We start from the raw sequence: 19,474 nt of genomic DNA on the forward strand, positions 1-19,474 counted from the left end.
AGACTCATGCCGTCACAAAGTATGTAATTCAGATCTGAAAAAATGTCATGAGGTACAGAATAATTCTCTAAAAGTTGTTTAATCAGTAAACTAGTAACCTAGGTTTACAGAATGTGAGTAAACTAAGATAATTGGTGCAGAAATCCACTTCTGGGGCCCACTTGGTGTGTGCTGGGGCTGAGACTAATGCTTTCCACGTGTGGAGGCCTTTCTTGGCGTCAAACTCCAGGTTTTGACGTGTTTTGGGCGTTCAACTCCGGATCATGACGTTTTTTTAGCGTTTAACTCCAGACAGCAGCATGAACTTGGCGTTTAACGCCAAGTTACGTCGTCTATCCTCACGCAAAGTATGGACTATTATATATTGCTGGAAAGCCCTGGATGTCTACTTTCCAACGCCGTTGAGAGCGCGCCAATTGGACTCCTGTAGCTCCAGAAAATCCATTTCGAGTGCAGGGAGGTCAGGATCCAACAGCATCAGCAGTCCTTTTTCAGCCTAAGTCAGATTTTTGCTCAGTTCCCTCAATTTCAGCCAGAAAATACCTGAAATCACAGAAAAATACACACACTCATAGTAAAGTCCAGAAATATGATTTTTGCTTAAAAACTAATAATATTTAACTAAAAACTAATTGAAACATGCTAAAATCTACATGAAATTACCCCCAAAAAGCGTACAAAATATCCGCTCATCAGGGTTCAATCATAAAAACATGATCAAAAGATCTAAAGATCGAAAGACTCTTAATACAATAGCAAAAGGTTCTATTTGTAGAGAACTAGTAGCCTAGGATTTACAGAAATGAGTAAATGACATAAAAATACACTTCCGGGCCCACTTGGTGTGTGCTTGGGCTGAGCATTGAAGCTTTCATGTGTAGAGACTTTTCTTGGAGTTAAACGCCAGCTTTTGTGCCAGTTTGGGCATTTAACTCCCATTCTTGTGCCAGTTCCGGCATTTAACGCCGGGCAGTTTTGAGATGATTTGGAACGCCGGTTTGGGCTATCAAATCTAGGGAAAAGTATGAACTATTATACATTGCTGGAAAGCCCAGGATGTCTACTTTCCAACGCAGTTGAGAGCGCACCAATTGGGCTTCTGTAGCTCCAGAAAATCCACTTCGAGTGCAGGGAGGTCAGAATCCAACAGCATCTGCAGTCCTTTTCAGCCTATGAATCAGATTTTTGCTCAAGTCCCTCAATTTCAGCCAGAAAATACCAGAAATCACAGAAAAACATACAAACTCATAGTAAAGTCTAAAAAAGTGAATTTTAACTAAAAACTAATAAAAATATAATAAAAACTAACTAAAATAGACTAAAAACATACTAAAAACAATGCCAAAAAGCGTATAAATTATCCGCTCATCAGTCTACATGATTAAAAAATAGATAAGTTCTCTAAGTCAAAACATGGGGCAGATTTCACTAATTCAATTCATATTGTAAAAGCAGATAAATTTGTAAGAAGATAGCTCGTGAAAGTAGGGAGTACAGGACTGAGCATTGAACCCTTACTGTTGGTACGTGTGCACTCTAATCATCTCTAGTATATTGGGTAATCACTCTATCTTTCTCTAATAATGCTTTCAAAAATTTTGTTTTTCACCTAATCAATCAACAATTTTAAAGTGCCCATGCAAACATCATGAGGTCTTTTCATGGTTGTAATGGGGCTAAGGTAAGGTGAGGGTATACATATGGCTAAGTGAGCTCATACATTGAATCTTTAATTAACCTAAGCTCTTACCTAACATACATATACTCTATATAATTTCAACATTCATCTTAGCTACCCAAAATCTCCTTTTCACATTCCATACTCATGCATCAACCTTTGTTTTAATTTTATATCACATGTGCATTGATTATTAAACTCTGACTTATCATTGGGGTGATTTTTATCCCCTTATTCACTAAAATAAAATTTTTAATAATTTTTTTTGTATAGCTTATCAATGCACATAGATTTGTAATTTTTTCTTTTATGGTTTCACATGAATAGGTACCCAAATTCCCTTTATTCTATTATGACATATTTTCTATTACCCTTTATTCCCACAATTTTCCCATACTCAGTTAACACACAAATTCTATCTTAAGCTAACCAAAGATTCAATTGGAATTTTCAATTGTTTTCCGCTTAAGGCTAGTAATGTGGTAAAATATAGAACAAATGGGCTTAAAAATGGCTCAAAGTGGTTAACAAAGGTAATTAAAAGGGTTGGCTTATTTGGGATATGTGAGCTAAACAAACAATGGCCTCAATCATATGCATGCACATAACACATTAATATTGGACATATAGGATAAAACAAAATTCATATTACAATCATAGAAAAGTAAACACATGAGAAAAAAATGTTTATGGTTAAATAGTGTAACCATGTATTTAGGCTCAAAGTCTCACAGGTTGTGTGTTCTTTTAACTCAAAAATCCTATTCCAATTTCAACTTCAAACAAATTTAACATAAATGTTTTGATTTAAATTAGTGAAATTTTTGAAAAATATATGGTCTTAAAAGAAACTTATTGTCTTTTCAATCAGGTAGAACATGCGGCAATTAACCTACTAATATGCAATCTATCCTATTCTAAAGAAAAAAAAGTTGGTGTTAGGGGAAAAGAATTACCTCCGGAAGTCAGGTACTGACCGACTTCCCCACACTTAAGGCTTTGCACCGTCCTCGGTGCCATTTGTCAGGAACAAGGGTGGGCTGGTGGCAGTATCTCCACAGTCGGGACCGTCATGGCTCCCTGTGCTGGTAAAGGAAGTGGAGTCCGGAGTGCCTGGGTCCTCGTCAGGTCTGTGGTTGCCTGTGAGTAGCTCTTTGAGGTATTTGAAAGTGGTGGCTTGAGATATCTCCCGTTAGGGACGTACTGATCATCCCGTGGAAGTATGGCTTTGGTGTTCCCAGCTCTGTAAGAGACTCCGGCTGCTGAGACAAGATCTGAGACCAAGGCGGGGAAAGGAAGGTTGCCCGCGATTTGCACGTGTCCCATAGCATTCCGAATGTGGCTTGGTAGATTTAGAGGCTGGTCTGTGAGGATGCACCATAGTAGAACGGCCATGTCTGCAGTGAAGGAGGACTCATAAGTGCTTGGAAAGATGTAATGGGACATAATATGTGCCCATACGTGAGCCTCTAAGGTGAGTGCGGAAGCCGAGATTCCCTTAGGACGGAAACGATGGTATCCGAAGATCCATTTGCTGCCAGGTTGTGCGATAACTCTGAGAACAACGTCCCAGTCAAATTTGTACGCCTGGTGCTTGAGTGTGGCTTCTTGAAAAGCGTCCAGTCCTTCCGGAGCAGGGGGAAGATCTAAGGCTCGCTGAATGGCTTCTTCTGTAATGGGGATTTGCTTCTGACGGACATAAACAGATTGCAGGGTCGTCAGGTGGAAGTTGGAGTAAAACTCAACTACCCAAGAAAGATTAACCTGTCGTGGCTGTCTCTGTAGGAATCCCCAATGTCTTTGTGCAATTTGTGGCTCAATAAATGTGGCAATACGAGGTGGAAGGATAAGAAGGTGTTCATTGTTGTAATTCTGAGCTTCCAGAATGGGGAATATATGCTCACAGTAGCGATTGGGAAATCGTGCAGTGTCCTTTGCTGGGAATGCTTTTTCCTTTTCATCGACCTTTATAATCCTTTTAATTCTTTTTGTTGAGGGCTTAACTGCAGTTGAAGAAGGCTCTGCCACTAATTCTCTTTTTGTTCCTTTTCTTACTGTGGATTTAGGGGTAGCTTTCTCCTTGCCTTTCTTGGTGGCCATCCTGAAAGGAAACGAGTAAAGACATGAATATTTCAAGGGTTATAGCAAGGAAAAGAATGGGAAAGGTGGTAATCAATGCACATGAAAGGATAATGATGTGAACACATGGTCATGACTACATGTGGCAAATCAACAATGGAAATAAAACAAGTGCATGTGATGACAGTTAAACGCCAGGTGTTTATTGGCATGCCGACAAGGGCATGAGTAGCATAGATCAAGCATTCAATGTCCAAGTAAGATTACCAAGTCATTCCAACTAACAATATGCTTGTAATATCAATTATATTTAATTAATAAATATAAAAAGGGTTTTGTGAAAAGCAAGCATTTATAGTTGTAGGTTGAAAGAAATCTAAAAAAAATAGTGCAAAATGGCATATGGGCGTTTTCACAAACACATAGCATGCATGTTAAATAAGGTATGGAAAAATTAATTTTGAACATGCAAGTAACCCTATAAAAAAATATATAATTGTTAAACAAATTCTAAACAATTTACAAGAAACATATAAGAATAATGACCCAAATAAATTTCTAACACCAATAGAAGGAAGAAGAAAAGAAAAAGAAAACATGGATAGAGAAAGTAGAAGAGAAAGAAAAAGAAAACATGAAAATAAGAAGGGGAAAGAAAAAGTATGGAGGGGAGAATAAAAGAATAACCTTGATAATGGTGGTGGAAAAGAGGGAGTAGAAGGGAGAAAGAAAGAGAAAGGGAGAAAGAAGGGGGGAAAATAAAATAGGAATGAGATGAGAAAAGAAAAGATAATCTGGCAGATTTGAATGAGTTGGGCGGCGAAAGTGACGCGGATGCGTGGGGCACGCGGTCGCGTGGAAATCCCTTAAATGAAATGACGCGGACGCATCGATCATGCGGACGCGTGACATGATTTGCGCTAGTGGCGCGATGGAAGCTTCGTGCTCGCATAGCTCTGTTCAATTTATGTCTTTGCCAAATTTCAGAGTGACGCGGTCGCGTGGTTGACGCGATCACGTGGATGGCTAGTTTGAGGAAACGGCGCGGATGCGTGGGGCACGAGTTCGCGTGGCTGGGTATGTGCGACTAGCACAAGTGCAGCCTAGCTCCAGCACAACTCACTGCCATACACTTTTTTACGTCGAATTGGAGAGCCACGCGTTCGCGTGGGTGACGCTGACGCGTGGGGAGGCCATGTTACGAATGACGCGATTGCGTCGTCTACGCAGATGCGTGGATCAAATGGTGCCAGGGGCACACCTCCAGCCACATTCTGGCGCAACTCTCTGTCTCTTTTTTTTAATAATGCGAATGTACAACGACGCGAGCGCGTCAGCAATGCTGGCACGTCGCATGCCGTAACCCATTTTTTTTCTTAAAAGTAAAAATATGCAATATGCAGTATGCGGATGAGATGCAAAAGATAGGCATAAGTATTGAGAAGAGTTATTGATGAGGGAAGGTAAGGAGAAGGGGAAGGAACGATCATACCATGGTGGGTTGTCTCCCACCCAGCACTTTGCTTTAACGTCCTTAAGTTGGACGCTCCACTAGCTCAGTCTTCTGCTGTGGGCGGATCTTCCAAGAGGAAGATCTCTAGTTCCTGGTTCTTCACCATCTTTTCACCATGGAATAACTTCAAGCGATGTCTATTGACCTTGATAAGTTCAGAGCTTGAAGGATGGCTCAAGTGAAAGACTCCGTATGGTTCCACCTTCTCTACTCGATACGGACCATCCCATCTAGATCTCAGCTTGCCTGGCATGAGTCGCATTCTGGAGTTGTAAAGTAGGACTAAGTCCCCCGGTTAGAATTCTCTTCTCTTGATGCTCTTGTCATGCACAGCCTTCACCTTCTCTTTATACAGCCTGGAGTTTTCATAAGCTTCAAGGCGAAGGCTCTCTAATTCTTACAATTGCAACTTCCGTTCAGCTCCAGCTCTCTCATAGTCCATGTTGCATTCCTTTACCACCCAGAAGGCCTTGTGTTCTAACTCAACTGGAAGATGACAGGCCTTTCCATAAACCAAGCCAAAAAGACTCATCCCAATCGGTGTCTTGTATGCTGTCCGATATGCCCAAAGCGCGTCTTGGAGCCTGGTGCTCCAGTCCTTCCTATGAGGCTTGACTATCTTTTGCAGTATGCACTTTATCTCTCTGTTAGACACCTCTGCTTGCCCATTAGTCTGGGGTGATAGGCGGTTGATACTTTATGAATGATCTCGTGCCTCTTCAGTAAACCTGTTAGTCTCCTGTTACAAAAGTGAGTGCCTTGATCGCTCACGATTGCTCGTGGTGATCCAAAGCGACAAATAATATGATTTCTAACAAAGGAAACAACGGTGTTAGCATCATCAGTACGGGTAGGAATTTCTTCCACCCATTTAGAAACATAATCTACAGCTAACAGTATATAAATGTGGTCGTTAGAATTTGGAAATGGACCCATGAAGTCAATGCCCCAAACATAAAAAATTTCACAGAAAAGCATAATTTGTTGAGGCATTTCATCCCTCTGGGATATATTACCAAACCCTTGGCATGGAGAATAAGATTTACAAAGATCAACAGCATCTTTAAAAAGAGTAGGCCACCAGAATCCACAGTCTAAAACTTTTCTAGCAGTTCGTTGAGGGCCAAAATGTCCTCCACTCTCAGATGAGTGGCAGGCCTCTAAAATAGACTGGAATTCAGATTGAGATACACACCATCTAATTACTGGTCAGCACCACAACTCCATAGATATGGGTCATCCCTTACATAGTATTTAGACTCGCTTTTTAGCTTGTCTCTCTAATACTTAGTGAAATCGGGAGGAAAAGTATGGCTAACTAGATAATTAGCTACAGGTGCATACCAAGGGGCTACATCAGATACTGCCTGTAAGCTATCAAATGGAAAATTATCATTGATAGGAATGGAGTCATATTTAATGTGCTCAAGGTAACTCAAGTGGTCAGCCACTAAATTCTGGTTACCACTCCTATCTTTAATTTCCAGATCAAATTCTTGCAGCAGTAGCATCCAACGTATTAGCCTTGGTTTAGACTTCCTTTTAGCTAATAAATATTTTAGAGTTGCATGGTCTGAGTACACTACTACCTTAGTACCAAGTAAATAGGCTCGAAATTTATCCAGAGCAAAAATAATAGCTAGAAGCTCTTTCTCAGTAGTAGTGTAATTAGATTGAGCAGCATCTAAAGTCTTAGATGCATAAGCAATTACAAAAGGGTCGTTACCTTCATGTTGAGCCAGTGCTGCTCCTATTGCATGATTGGAGGCATCACACATGATTTCAAATGGTTGACTCCAGTCTGGTCCCCTCACAATCAGAGCTTGAGTCAAGGCGGTCTTTAGCTTATCAAACGCTTGTTTGCAATCCTCACTGAACTCGAACTCAATGTCTTTCTGCAGTAGTCTGGATAAGGGTAGTGCTACCTTACTGAAGTCCTTAATGAATCTCCTGTAAAAACCTGCATGGCCAAAGAACAAATGGACTTCCCTCACAGAGGAGGGATAAGGTAAACTAGAAATAACATCCACCTTTGTTGGGTCTATAGAGATACCAGTATCAGAAACAATATGTCCTAGAACAATACATTCTTTTACCAAAAAATGACACTTTTCAAAAATTAAAACAAGGTTTGAACTAACACACCTGTCCAATACTTTAGATAAATTATCCAAGCAAAGGTTAAATGAATCACCATAAATGCTAAAGTCATCCATAAAAACTTCCATACAAGTCTCAATGAGATCAGAGAAAAGACTCATCATACACCTTTGGAAAGTAGCTGGTGCATTGCACAAGCCAAAGGGCATTCTTTTATAAGCATAAGTCCCAAAAGGACATGTAAAAGTAGTCTTTTCCTGATCTTCAAGAGCTATATGGATTTGAAAATAACATGTATAAACATCTAAAAAGCAGTAATAAGATTTACCTGACAGGCGATCAAGAATCTGATTAATGAATGACAAGGGATAATGATCCTTGCGAGTGGCTTGGTTGAGACGCCTGTAGTCAATGCAAACTCTCCATGCATTCTGCACTCTGGTTGTCAGAAGTTCTCTTTGCTCATTCCTTATTGTTGTGACTCCAGACTTCTTGGGCACCACTTGTACTAGGCTGACCCATTCGCTATCTGAAATGGGATAAATGATATCTGCTTCAAGTAGTCTGGTAACTTCCTTCTTGACAACTTATAAGATGGTGGGATTCAATCTTCTCTGAGGTTGACGGATAGGTTTGGCTCCTTCTTCTAAGAATATTCTATGCTCACAAACTCGAGGGCTGATGCCTACTATATTTGCCAAACTCCATCCAATTGCTTTCTTATGCGTCCTCAAAACACTAAGCAGTTGTGCCTCTTGTTGGGAAGTTAGCTCCCTTGCAATGATAACTGGAAACTTCTATTTGTACTCAAGGTATGCATACTTGAGGTGTGGAGGAAGGGGCTTGTTCATACCCTGGGTCGAGCTGTCGGACCTGGGATGTTCAACAGACAAAGCGACCGACCTCTTTAGGTCAGGACAACCCGACCTCTTCTCAAAGAGCTCGGCCAAGTCACAGGAAAGCCCAAACAAAGGGCCCAAATAGAGGAACACGTCCCAAATCCAAGGGCAGCCCAAGCCTACAGGGAGAAGGGCAGTTCCCTTGAAGATAAGATGACCTCACCTGAAGATAAGATAAAGATAAAATAAGATAACTAACTTATCTTATCCACAGAAGGTCACATCTCACCATTATAAATACACTGGCGCACCCAGGTATAACTCATACTCTAATTCTACTCAATACCTGCTTAATACCCTTGCTAACTTAAGCATCGGAGTCCCTTGCAGGTACCCCCACCCTCCGAGGACGAAGGATCAGCACCACCACCTAGTCCAACCAGTCGGACACGGTGGCTCCAGCCACCATCAACAAGTCGGACGCAACAGCTCTGACCAGTACAGAAGATCTCGTCCGAGATCGACCTACAATTTCAGGTAACCCCCGGAACATTGGCGCCGTTGCCGGGGACCTGAAAGTCATCCCATCACCATGGCAGACGACCATGACAACGACCATGATTCAGATCTGGAAAATAGAACACCGCACAAAAATGCAGATGTCACGCTGCAAGATACCCCAGAAACCAATAAGGACAAAGACTTACCAAATTCGGGGACAATAGAAGCGCTCCTAGACCGCCTAAAACAATTTGAAAAAGAAACCCAACAACAACGGGAAATTGGAAAAGATCTACAAAGAGAGGTGCGGCGACGTCGAGAATCGGAAGAAAAACTACAGCGATTGGAAGCCAACCTTAAATTAAAAGCCCCTCGGGCCAATCCCGAAGAAAATTCACGCAAAGAGCAAGACCCGTTCACCAGGGAAATCATGAAAACCAAAATTTCAAAAGACTTCAAACACCCAGATATGACACTGTATGATGGCACCACGGACCCCAACCATCACCTCAGTAACTTCAGAAGCAGAATGTACCTCACCGATGCCCCATATGCTATTCGCTGTAAAGCCTTTCCAACAACTCTCACAAAGACAGCAATCCGATGGTTTGACAACCTGCCCCCTAAGTCCATCTCAAGCTTTGATGACCTAGCTAAAAAATTCCTAGCCAGATTCTCCATTCAGAAAGATAAGGCCAAACACGCCCCCAACTTACTAGGGATCAAACAAGGAGATCGGGAGAGCTTCTGCAACTACATGGAGAGATTCAACAAAACGTGCATGGACATACAAAATCTACCAACAGAGGCCGCCATCATGGGACTCATCAACGGCCTATGAGAGGGACCTTTTAGCCAGTCTATATAAAAAAAGTACCCGACCTCCTTAGACAAAGTACAGGAACGAGCAGAAAAATATATCAACATGGAAGAAAACGCTCGGTTAGGGGAAAACTCAAAATCGGGGGCCTCCTATCGAGACAAAAACAAGGAATCCAAGAGAAAAGAAGATCGACAAGGGGAGAAAATAAAAAAAATACCATAATTACACTGCTCTCAGAGCATCCCTGGTCGAGATATACAAAGAAGTCTGCCATACGGAAAAAATCCCCCCAGCACGACCACTCAAAGGCAAAAGGGGAGGAGGAAACCGGAAGGAATATTGTGAATACCATCGAGTCCGAGGACACTCTACAAATGAATGCTTCGACTTAAAAAATATCATAGAAAAGTTGGTAAGAGAAGGAAAATTAGATCGATTTCTGGCCACCCGAGATGATGATCAAAGAAAGAGATGAAGGGATGAAGATAACGAACGAACCGAATGATCACCTCGGACGCCAGAGAGGCATGTCCACATGATACATGGCGGATTCGCAGGAGGAGGGATATCCAAATCATCTCACAAAAGATATCTCAAAGAAGTATATCATGTCGAGAGAAAGGAAGAAGCACTCAACATCCCGGCAATAACATTGACTAAAGAGGACGCCTCTGGCATCATCTCAGGACACGACGATCCCATGGTCATCACCATCATATTGGCAAACGCCAATCTACACCGCACCTTAATAGACCAAGGGAGTTCCGCCGACATCTTATTCAAAATAGCCTTAAATAAACTCGGCTTAGAAGAAAAAGAACTTAAAGCATATCCAAACAGTCTGTTCGGACTAGGAGATACCCCGGTTCAACCATTGGGATACATACCACTACATACAACCTTCAGAAAAGGAAACCAATCCAGGACCCTCAAAATAGACAACATCGTGGTCGATGTAAGTTCAGCTTACAATGCTCTCATAGGTCGGACAACACTCAACCAACTTGGCGCAATAGTCTCGACCCCACATCTATGTATGAAATTTCCCACTACGAAAGGAATAGCCACGATAAAAGCAGATCAAAAGATGGCACGTCGCTGTTATAATGAAAGCCTAAACCTCGGAGGCGAGGGAGAAGAGTTCCACACAATCAAGCTGGGCGGAGTCCAACGACGAGAAGAGCTTCGTCCACAGCCAAAAGGTGCGATAGAGAAGATTCAGATTGGGGATACGTCGGAAAAAACAACTAATATCGGCATAATCCTAAGAGAAGATTCAAAAGAATTACTAATACAATTCTTACGAGATAATGTTGATCTCTTCGCGTGGAAAGCCGCAGACATGCCAGGAATAGACCCCAAGCTAATGAGTCATAAGTTGGCGGTCTACCTAGGATCTCGGTCGGTACAGCAGAGACGAAGAAAACTTGGGCCAGAGCGATCCCAGGCTGTGGAAGAATAAGTACAAGCACTACTGGAAGCAGGATTCATAAGAGAAGTCAAATACCCACTATGGCTAGCCAACATTGTCTTGGTGAAAAAATCAAATGGGAAGTGGCGAATGTGCACCGATTACACCGATCTCAACAAAGCTTGTCCAAAAGATCCATATCCACTCCCAAGTATTGACGCTCTGGTAGACACTTCCTCCGGATATAGATATCTCTCGTTTATGGACACATACTCGGGGTACAACCAAATCCCCATGTACCCACCAGATCAAGAAAAGACCTCGTTCTTAACACCGAAAGCAAACTACTGCTACATTGTAATGCCTTTCGGTCTCAAGAACGCAGGAGCTACTTATCAAAGGCTAATGAATAAAGTCTTCTCGGATCACATCAGAAAAATCATGGAAGTCTACGTGGACGACATGCTAATAAAAATACAAAGCGAAGAGACATTATTGTCCGACCTGGCCCAAGTATTCGACACCATAAGAAAGCATGACATACGACTCAACCCCGCAAAATGCACCTTTGCAGTAGAAGCGGGTAAATTCTTAGGTTTCATGCTCACACAAAGAGGAATTGAATCAAATCTAGACAAATGTCAGGCCATACTCAACATGAAGAGCCCAACCTGTGTCAAAGAAGTACAGCAACTCAACGGGAGATTGGCCGCTGGTGCACGAAATTGTGATCAATACTTTTCAAAACATAAACAATCCCCGGTAATGGCTCCAAAGACTTGGTGCTCAATACCATGGCATAAACACAACTTCGCACAACTAACCAGCAAGTGCACTGGGTCGTCCAAGTAATAAACCTTACGCGAGTAAGGGTCGATCCCACGGAGATTGGTGGTATGAAGCAAGCTATGGTCACCTTGTAAATCTCAGTCAGGCAGACTCAAATGGGTATAGTGGTAAACGAATAAAGCAATAAGATAAAGATAGAGATACTTATGCATATCATTGGTGAGAGCTTCAGATAAGCGTATGAAGATGCCTTCCCTTCCGTCTCTCTGCTTTCCAACTGTCTTCATCCAATCCTTCTTACTCCTTTCCATGGCAAGCTCGTGTAGGGTTTCACCGTTGTCAATGGCTACCTCCCATCCTCTCAGTGAAAATACGTCCCTGATGCTCTGTCACAGCATAGGCTAATCATCTGTCGGTTCTCGGTCAGGCCGAAATAGAATCCAGTGATTCTTTTGCGTCTGTCACTAACGCCCCGCCTTTCGGAGTTTGAAGCACGTCACAGTCATTCAATCATTGAATCCTACTCAGAATACCACAGACAAGGTTAGACCTTCCGGATTCTCTTGAATGCCGCCATCAGTTCTTGCCTATACCACGAAGACTCTGATCTCACGGAATGGCTGGCTCGTTTGTCAGGCGAGCACTCGGTTGTCAGGCGATCAACCATGCATCGTGCAATCAGAAATCCAAGAGATAAACACTAGGGCCTCGAATGCTTGTAGAACAAGAATGGTTGTCAGTCACCTTGTTCATAGGTGAGAATGATGATGAGTGTCACGGATCATCACATTCATCAAGTTGAAGAACAAGTGATATCTTGGACAAAGAACAAGCGGAATTGAATAGAAGAACAATAGTAATTGCATTAATACTCGAGGTACAGCAGAGCTCCACACCTTAATCTATGGTGTGTAGAAACTCCACCGTTGAAAATACATAAGAACAAGGTCTAGGCATGGCCGAATGGCCAGCCTCCCAAAGAGGGTTCAATCATCAAAACATGATCAAAAGATGAAAATACAATAGTAAAAGGTCCTACTTATAGAAAACTAGTAGCCTAAGGTTTACAGAAATGAGTAAATGACATAAAAATCCACTTCCGGGCCCACTTGGTGTGTGCTTGGGCTGAGCAATGAAGAAATTTCGTGTAGAGACTCTTCTTGGAGTTAAACGTCAGTTTTTATGCCAGTTTGGGCGTTTAACTCCCATTTGGGTGCCAGTTCCAGCGTTTAACGCTGGGATTTCTTAAGGTGACTTTGAACGCCGGTTTGGGCCATCAAATCTTGGGCAAAGTATGGATTATCATATATTGCTGGAAAGCCCAGGATGTCTAATTTCCAACGCCGTTGAGAGCGCGCCAATTGGGCTTCTGTAGCTCCAGAAAATCCACTTCGAGTGCAGGGAGGTCAGAATCCAACAGCATCTGCAGTCCATTTGAGTCTCTGGATCAGATTTTTGCTCAGATCCCTCAATTTCAGCCAGAAAATACCTGAAATCACAGAAAAACACACAAACTCATAGTAAAGTCCAGAAAAGTGAATTTTAACTAAAAACTAATGAAAATATACTAAGAACTCAACTAAAACTACCAAAAACATACTAAAAACAATGCAAAAAAGCGTACAAATTATCCGCTCATCACAACACCAAACTTAAATTGTTGCTTGTCCCCAAGCAACTGAAGATCAAATAAGATAAAAAGAAGAGAATATGCAATGAACTCCAAAAACATCTATGAAGATCAGTATTAATTAGATGAGCGGGGCTTTTAGCTTTTTGCTTCTGAATAGTTTTGGCATCTCACTTTATCCTTTGGAACTCAGAATGATTGGCTTCTTTAGGAACTCAGAATCCAGATAGTGTTATTGATTCTCCTAGTTAAGTATGATGATTCTTGAACACAGCTACTTTATTGAGTCTTGGCTGTGGCCCAAAGCACTCTGTCTTCCAGTATTACCACCGGATACATACATGCCACAGACACATAATTGGGTGAACCTTTTCAGATTGTGACTCAGCTTTGCTAAAGTCCCCAATTAGAGGTGTCCAGGGTTCTTAAGCACACTCTTATTGCCTTGGATCACAACTTTATTTCTTTCTTTTTCTTTCTCTTTTTTTTTTCAGTTTTTTTTTTTCGTTTGCTTCTTCTTTTTCCCTTTTTTTTTCTTTCTTTTTGTATTCACTGCTTTTTCTTGCTTCAAGAATCATTTTTATGATTTTTCAGATCCTCAGTAACATGTCTCCTTTTTCATCATTCTTTCAAGAGCCAACATTCATGAACCACAAATTCAAAAGACATATGCACTGTTCAAGCATACATTCAGAGAACAAAAAGTGTTGCCACCACATCAGAATAATTAAACTGTTATAAAATTCAAAATTCATGCAATTCTTTTCCTTTTCAATTAAGCACGTTTTTATTGAAGAAAGGTGATGGATTCATAGGACATTCATAACTTTAAGGCATAAACACTAAGACACTAATGATCATAAGACACAAACATGGATAAACATAAGCACTAAAATTCGAAAAACAGAAGAATAAAGAATAAGGAAATCAAGGAACGGGTCCACCTTAGTGATGGCGGCTCTTCCTTCCTCTTGAAGGTCCTATGGAGTGCTTGAGCTCCTCAATGTCTCTTCCTTGCCTTTGTTGCTCCTCTCTCATGATTCTTTGATCTTCTCTTATTTCATGGAGGAGAATGGAGTGTTCTTGGTGCTCCACCCTTAGTTGTCCCATGTTGGAACTCAATTCTCCTAGGGAGGTGTTTAGTTGCTCCCAATAGTTTTGTGGAGGAAAGTGCATCCCTTGAGGCATCTCAGGGATCTCATGATGAGAGTGGTCTCTTGTGTGCTCCATCCTTTTCTTGGTAATGGGCTTATCCTCATCAATGGTGATGTCTCCCTCTATGTCAACTCCAACTGAATAACAGAGGTGACAAATGAGGTGAGGAAAGGCTAACCTTGCTAAGGTAGAGGACTTATCCGCCACCTTGTAGAGTTCTTGGGCTATGACCTCATGAACTTCCACTTCTTCTCCAATCATGATGGCCCGGTCTAAAGTAACTTCGGACCGGTTGCTAGTGGGAATGATTGAGCGTTGGATAAACTCCAACCATCCTCTAGCCACGGGTTTGAGGTCATGCCTTCTCAATTGAACCGGCTTGCCTCTTGAATCTCTCTTCCATTGTGCGCCCTCTTCACATATGATTGTGAGGACTTGGTCCAACCTTTGATCAAAGTTGACCCTTCTTGTGTAAGGATGTTCATCTCCTTGCATCATAGGCAAGTTGAACGCCACCCTCACACTTTCCGGACTAAAATCCAAGTATTTCCCCCGAACCATTGTGAGATAATTCTTTGGATCCGGGTTCATACTTTGATCACGGTTCTTGGTGATCCATGCATTGGCATAGAATTCTTGAACCATCAAGATTCTGACTTGTTGAATGGGGTTGGTAAGCACTTCCCAACCTCTTCTTCGGATCTCATGGCGGATCTCCGGATATTCACCCTTTTTGAGTGAAAAGGGGACCTCGGGGATCACCTTCTTCAAGGCCACAACTTCATAGAAGTGGTCTTGATGCACCCTTGAGATGAATCTATCCATCTCCCATGACTCGGAGGTGGAAGCTTTTGCCTTCCCTTTCCTTTTTCTAGAGGTTTCTCCGGCCTTGGATGCCATAATGGTTATGGAAAAACGAAAAAGCAACGCTTTTACCACACCAAACTTAAAATGTTTGCTCGTCCTCGAGCAAAAGAAGAAAGAAGAGAGTAGAAGAAGAAGAAATGAGGAAGAGAGAGATGGTGGTGTATTCGGCCAAAGAGGGGGAGAAGTGTTGTTTAGGTTGTGTGAAAATGAAGGGGTTAAGAAGGGTTTATATAGGAGAGAGGGGAGATGAGGTTCGGCCATTATGGGTGGGTTTGGGAGGGAAAGTGGTTTGAATTTGAAGGGTGAGGTTGGTGGGGTTTTATGAAGGATGGATGTGAGTGGTGAAGAGAAAGATGGGATTTGATAGGTGAAGGTTTTTTTGGGGAAGAGGTGTTGAGGTGATTGGTGAATGGGGGAAGAAGAGAGAGAGTGGTGGTAGGGTCCTGTGGGGTCCACAGATCTTGTGGTGTCAAGGAAAAGTCATCCCTACACCAAATGGCATCAAAATTCACGTTTTGAGCCATTGCTGGCGTTAAATGCCGGGCTGATGCCCATTCCTGGCGTTTAACGCCAGGTTCTTGCCCTTTTCTGGCGTTTAACGCCAGTCTGGTGCCCCTTTCTGGCGTTAAACGCCCAGAATGGTGCCAGACTGGGCGTTAAACGCCCAACTGCTAGGCTTACTGGCGTTTGAACACCAGCAGCATCTTCCTCTAGGGTGTGCTGTTTTTCTTCCTGTTTTTCATTCTGTTTTTGCTTTTTCAATTAATTTTGTGACTTCTTATGATCATTAACCTACAAAATAAAATAAAATAACAAAAGAAAATATGTAAAATATAATATTGGGTTGCCTCCCAACAAGCGCTTCTTTAATGTCAGTAGCTTGACAGAGGGCTCTCATGGAGCCTCACGGATACTCAGAGCAATGTTGGAACCTCCCAACACCAAACTTAGAGTTTGAATGTGGGGGTTCAACACCAAACTTAGAGTTTGGTTGTGGCCTCCCAACACCAAACTTAGAGTTTGACTGTGGGGGCTCTTCTTGACTCTGATTTGAGAGAAGCTCTTCATGCTTCATCTCTATGGTGACAGAGGGATATCCTTGAGCCTTAAACACAAAGGATTTTCCATTCACTTGAATGATCAGTTCACCTCTATCAACATCAATCACAGCCTTTGCTGTGGCTAGGAAAGGTCTGCCAAGGATGATGGTTTCATCCATGCATTTCCTAGTCTCTAGGACTATGAAATCAGTAGGGATGTAATGGTCTTCAATCTTAACCAAATCATTCTCTACAAGTCCATAAGCTTGTTTTCTTGAGTTGTCTGCCATCTCTAGTGAGATTTTGCAGCTTGTACCTCAAAGATCCTTAGCTTCTCCATTACTGAGAGAGGCATGAGGTTTACACTTGACCCTAAGTCACACAGAGCCTTCTTGAAGGTCATGGTGCCTATGGTACAAGGTATGGAAAACTTCCCAGGGTCTTGTCTCTTTTGAGGTAATTTCTGCCTAGACAAGTCATCCAGTTCTTTGGTGAGCAAAGGAGGTTCATCCTCCCAAGTCTCATTTCCAAATAACTTGTCATTTAGCTTCATGATTGCTCCAAGGTATTTAGCAACTTGCTCTTCAGTGACATACTCATCCTCTTCAGAGGAAGAATACTCATCAGAGCTCATGAAAGGCAGAAGTAAGTCCAATGGAATCTCTATGGTCTCATTTTGAGTCTCAGATTTCCATGGTTCCTCATTAGGGAACTCAGTGGAGGTCAGTGCACGCCCATTGAAGCCTTCCTCAGTGGCGTCCACTTCCTCTCCATCCTCTCCAAATTCGGCCATGTTTATGGCTTTGCACTCTCCTTTTGGATTTTCTTCTGTGTTGCTTGGGAGAGTACTTGGAGGGAGTTCAGTAACTTTCTTGCTCAGCTGTCCCACTTGTGCCTCCAAATTTCTAATGGAGGACCTTGTCTCATTCATGAAACTTTGAGTGGTTTTAATTAGATCAGAGACCATGGTTGCTATGTCAGAGGGGTTCTGCTTAGGGTTCTCTGTCTGTTGCTGAGAAGATGATGGAAAAGGTTTGCCATTGTTAAACCTATTTCTTCCACCATTATTATTGAAACCTTGTTGAGGTCTCTCTTGATTCTTCCATGAGAGATTTGGGTGATTTCTCCATGAAGAATTATAGGTGTTACCATAGGGTTCTCCTAGGTAATTCACCTCTTCCATTGAAGGGTTCTCAGGATCATAAGCTTCTTCCTCAGATGAAGCATCCTTAGTACTACTTGGTGCATTTTGCATTCCAGACAGACTTTGAGAAATCAAATTGACTTGTTGAGTCAATATTTTATTCTGAGCCAAAATGGCGTTCAGAGTATCAATCTCAAGAACTCCTTTCTTCAGACTTGTCCCATTGTTCACAGGATTTCTCTCAGAAGTGTACATGAATTGGTTATTTGCAACCATTTCAATGAGATCTTGAGCTTCTGTAGGCGTCTTCTTCAGATGAAGTGATCCTCCAGTAGAGCTATCCAAGGACATCTTAGATAGTTCAGAGAGACCATCATAGAAAATACCTGTGATGCTCCATTCAGAAAGCATGTCAGAAGGACATTTTCTGATCAATTGTTTGTATCTTTCCCAAGCTTCATAGAGGGATTCTCCATCCTTCTGTCTGAAGGTTTGGACTTCCACTCTAAGCTTACTCAATTTTTCAGGTGGAAAGAACTTTGCCAAGAAGGCATTGACTAGCTTTTCCCAAGAGTCCAGGCTTTCTTTAGGTTGAGAGTCCAACCATATTCTAGCTCTGTCTCTTACAGCAAAAGGGAATAGCATCAGTCTATAGACCTCAGGGTCTACCCCATTAGTCTTGACCGTGTCACAGATTTGCAAGAATTCAGCTAAGAACTGATGAGGATTTTCCATTGGAAGTCCATGGAACTTGCAATTCTGTTGCATTAGAGAAACTAATTGAGGTTTAAGCTCAAAGTTGTTTGCTCCAATGGCAAGGATAGAGATGCTTCTCCCATAGAAGTCGGGAGTAGGTGCAGTAAAGTCACCCAGCACCTTCCTTGCATTGTTGGCAATGTTATTGTTTTCGGCTGCCATGTCTTCTTCTTCTTTGAAGAATTCGGTCAGGTCCTCTAAAGAGAGTTGTGCTTTGGCTTCTCTTAGCTTTCTCTTCAAGGTCCTTTCAGGTTCAGGGTCAGCTTCAACCAGAATGCCTTTGTCTCTGCTCCTGCTCATATGAAAGAGAAGAGAACAAGAAAATGTGGAATCCTCTATGTCACAGTATAGAGATTCCTTGAGGTGTCAGAGGAAAAGAGAAATAAAAAGAAGAAGGAGAAGAAGAATTCGAACTTTAATTAGATAAGGTTCGAATTGTGCATTGAGAAGGAGTGGTACTCCATAAATAGAAGGATGTGAGAAGGAGGGAAGTAATTTTTCGAAAATTAATTAAAATATTTTGAAAACATTTTTGAAAAACACTAATTGATTTTCGAAAATAAAAGTGGAAAAGAAATCAAGTGATTTTTGAAAAAGGATTTGAAATTAGAAGTTAAAAAGATTTGATTGAAAACTTATTTTGAAAAAAAATGTGATTGAGAAAAAAGATTTGATTGAAAAGATATGATTTGAAAACAATTTGAAAAGATATGATTTGAAAACAATTTTAAAAGATATGATTTTAAAAATGACTTGCCTAACAAGAAAAGATATGATTCAAACATTAAACCTTTCTCAACAGAAAAGGTAACATACTTGAGATGTTCAATCAAATCATTAATTGTTAGTAAGTATCTTTTGAAAAAGGAAAGAAATTGATTTTGAAAACATTTGATTGATAAGATTTGATTTGAAAAAGATTTGGTTTTGAAAAACTTTGAAAACTTGAAAAAAAAAAATTTTGATTTGAAAACAAAATCTTCCCCCTTTAGCCATCCTGGCGTTAAACGCCCAGAATGGTATCCATTCTGGCGTTTAACGCCCAAAATGCACCCTTTTTGGGCGTTAAACGCCCAACCAGGTACCCTGGCTGGCGTTTAAACGCCAGTTTGTCTTCTTCACTGGGCATTTTTGAATGCCCAGCTTTTT

General features: G+C 41.6%; 1 non-coding gene across 1 annotated transcript; it reads left to right on the forward strand.

The window, feature by feature from the left end:
- Positions 1-17,974: 17,974 nt before the first annotated feature.
- LOC130942882 (small nucleolar RNA R71) lies at positions 17,975-18,082 on the forward strand. Its single transcript, XR_009071428.1, has one exon. It is a non-coding gene; the product is annotated as a small nucleolar RNA R71 (small nucleolar RNA).
- Positions 18,083-19,474: the final 1,392 nt, after the last annotated feature.

Source organism: Arachis stenosperma, chromosome 7 (genome assembly GCF_014773155.1).
Source record: "Arachis stenosperma cultivar V10309 chromosome 7, arast.V10309.gnm1.PFL2, whole genome shotgun sequence".
Lineage (NCBI taxonomy): Eukaryota > Viridiplantae > Streptophyta > Magnoliopsida > Fabales > Fabaceae > Arachis > Arachis stenosperma.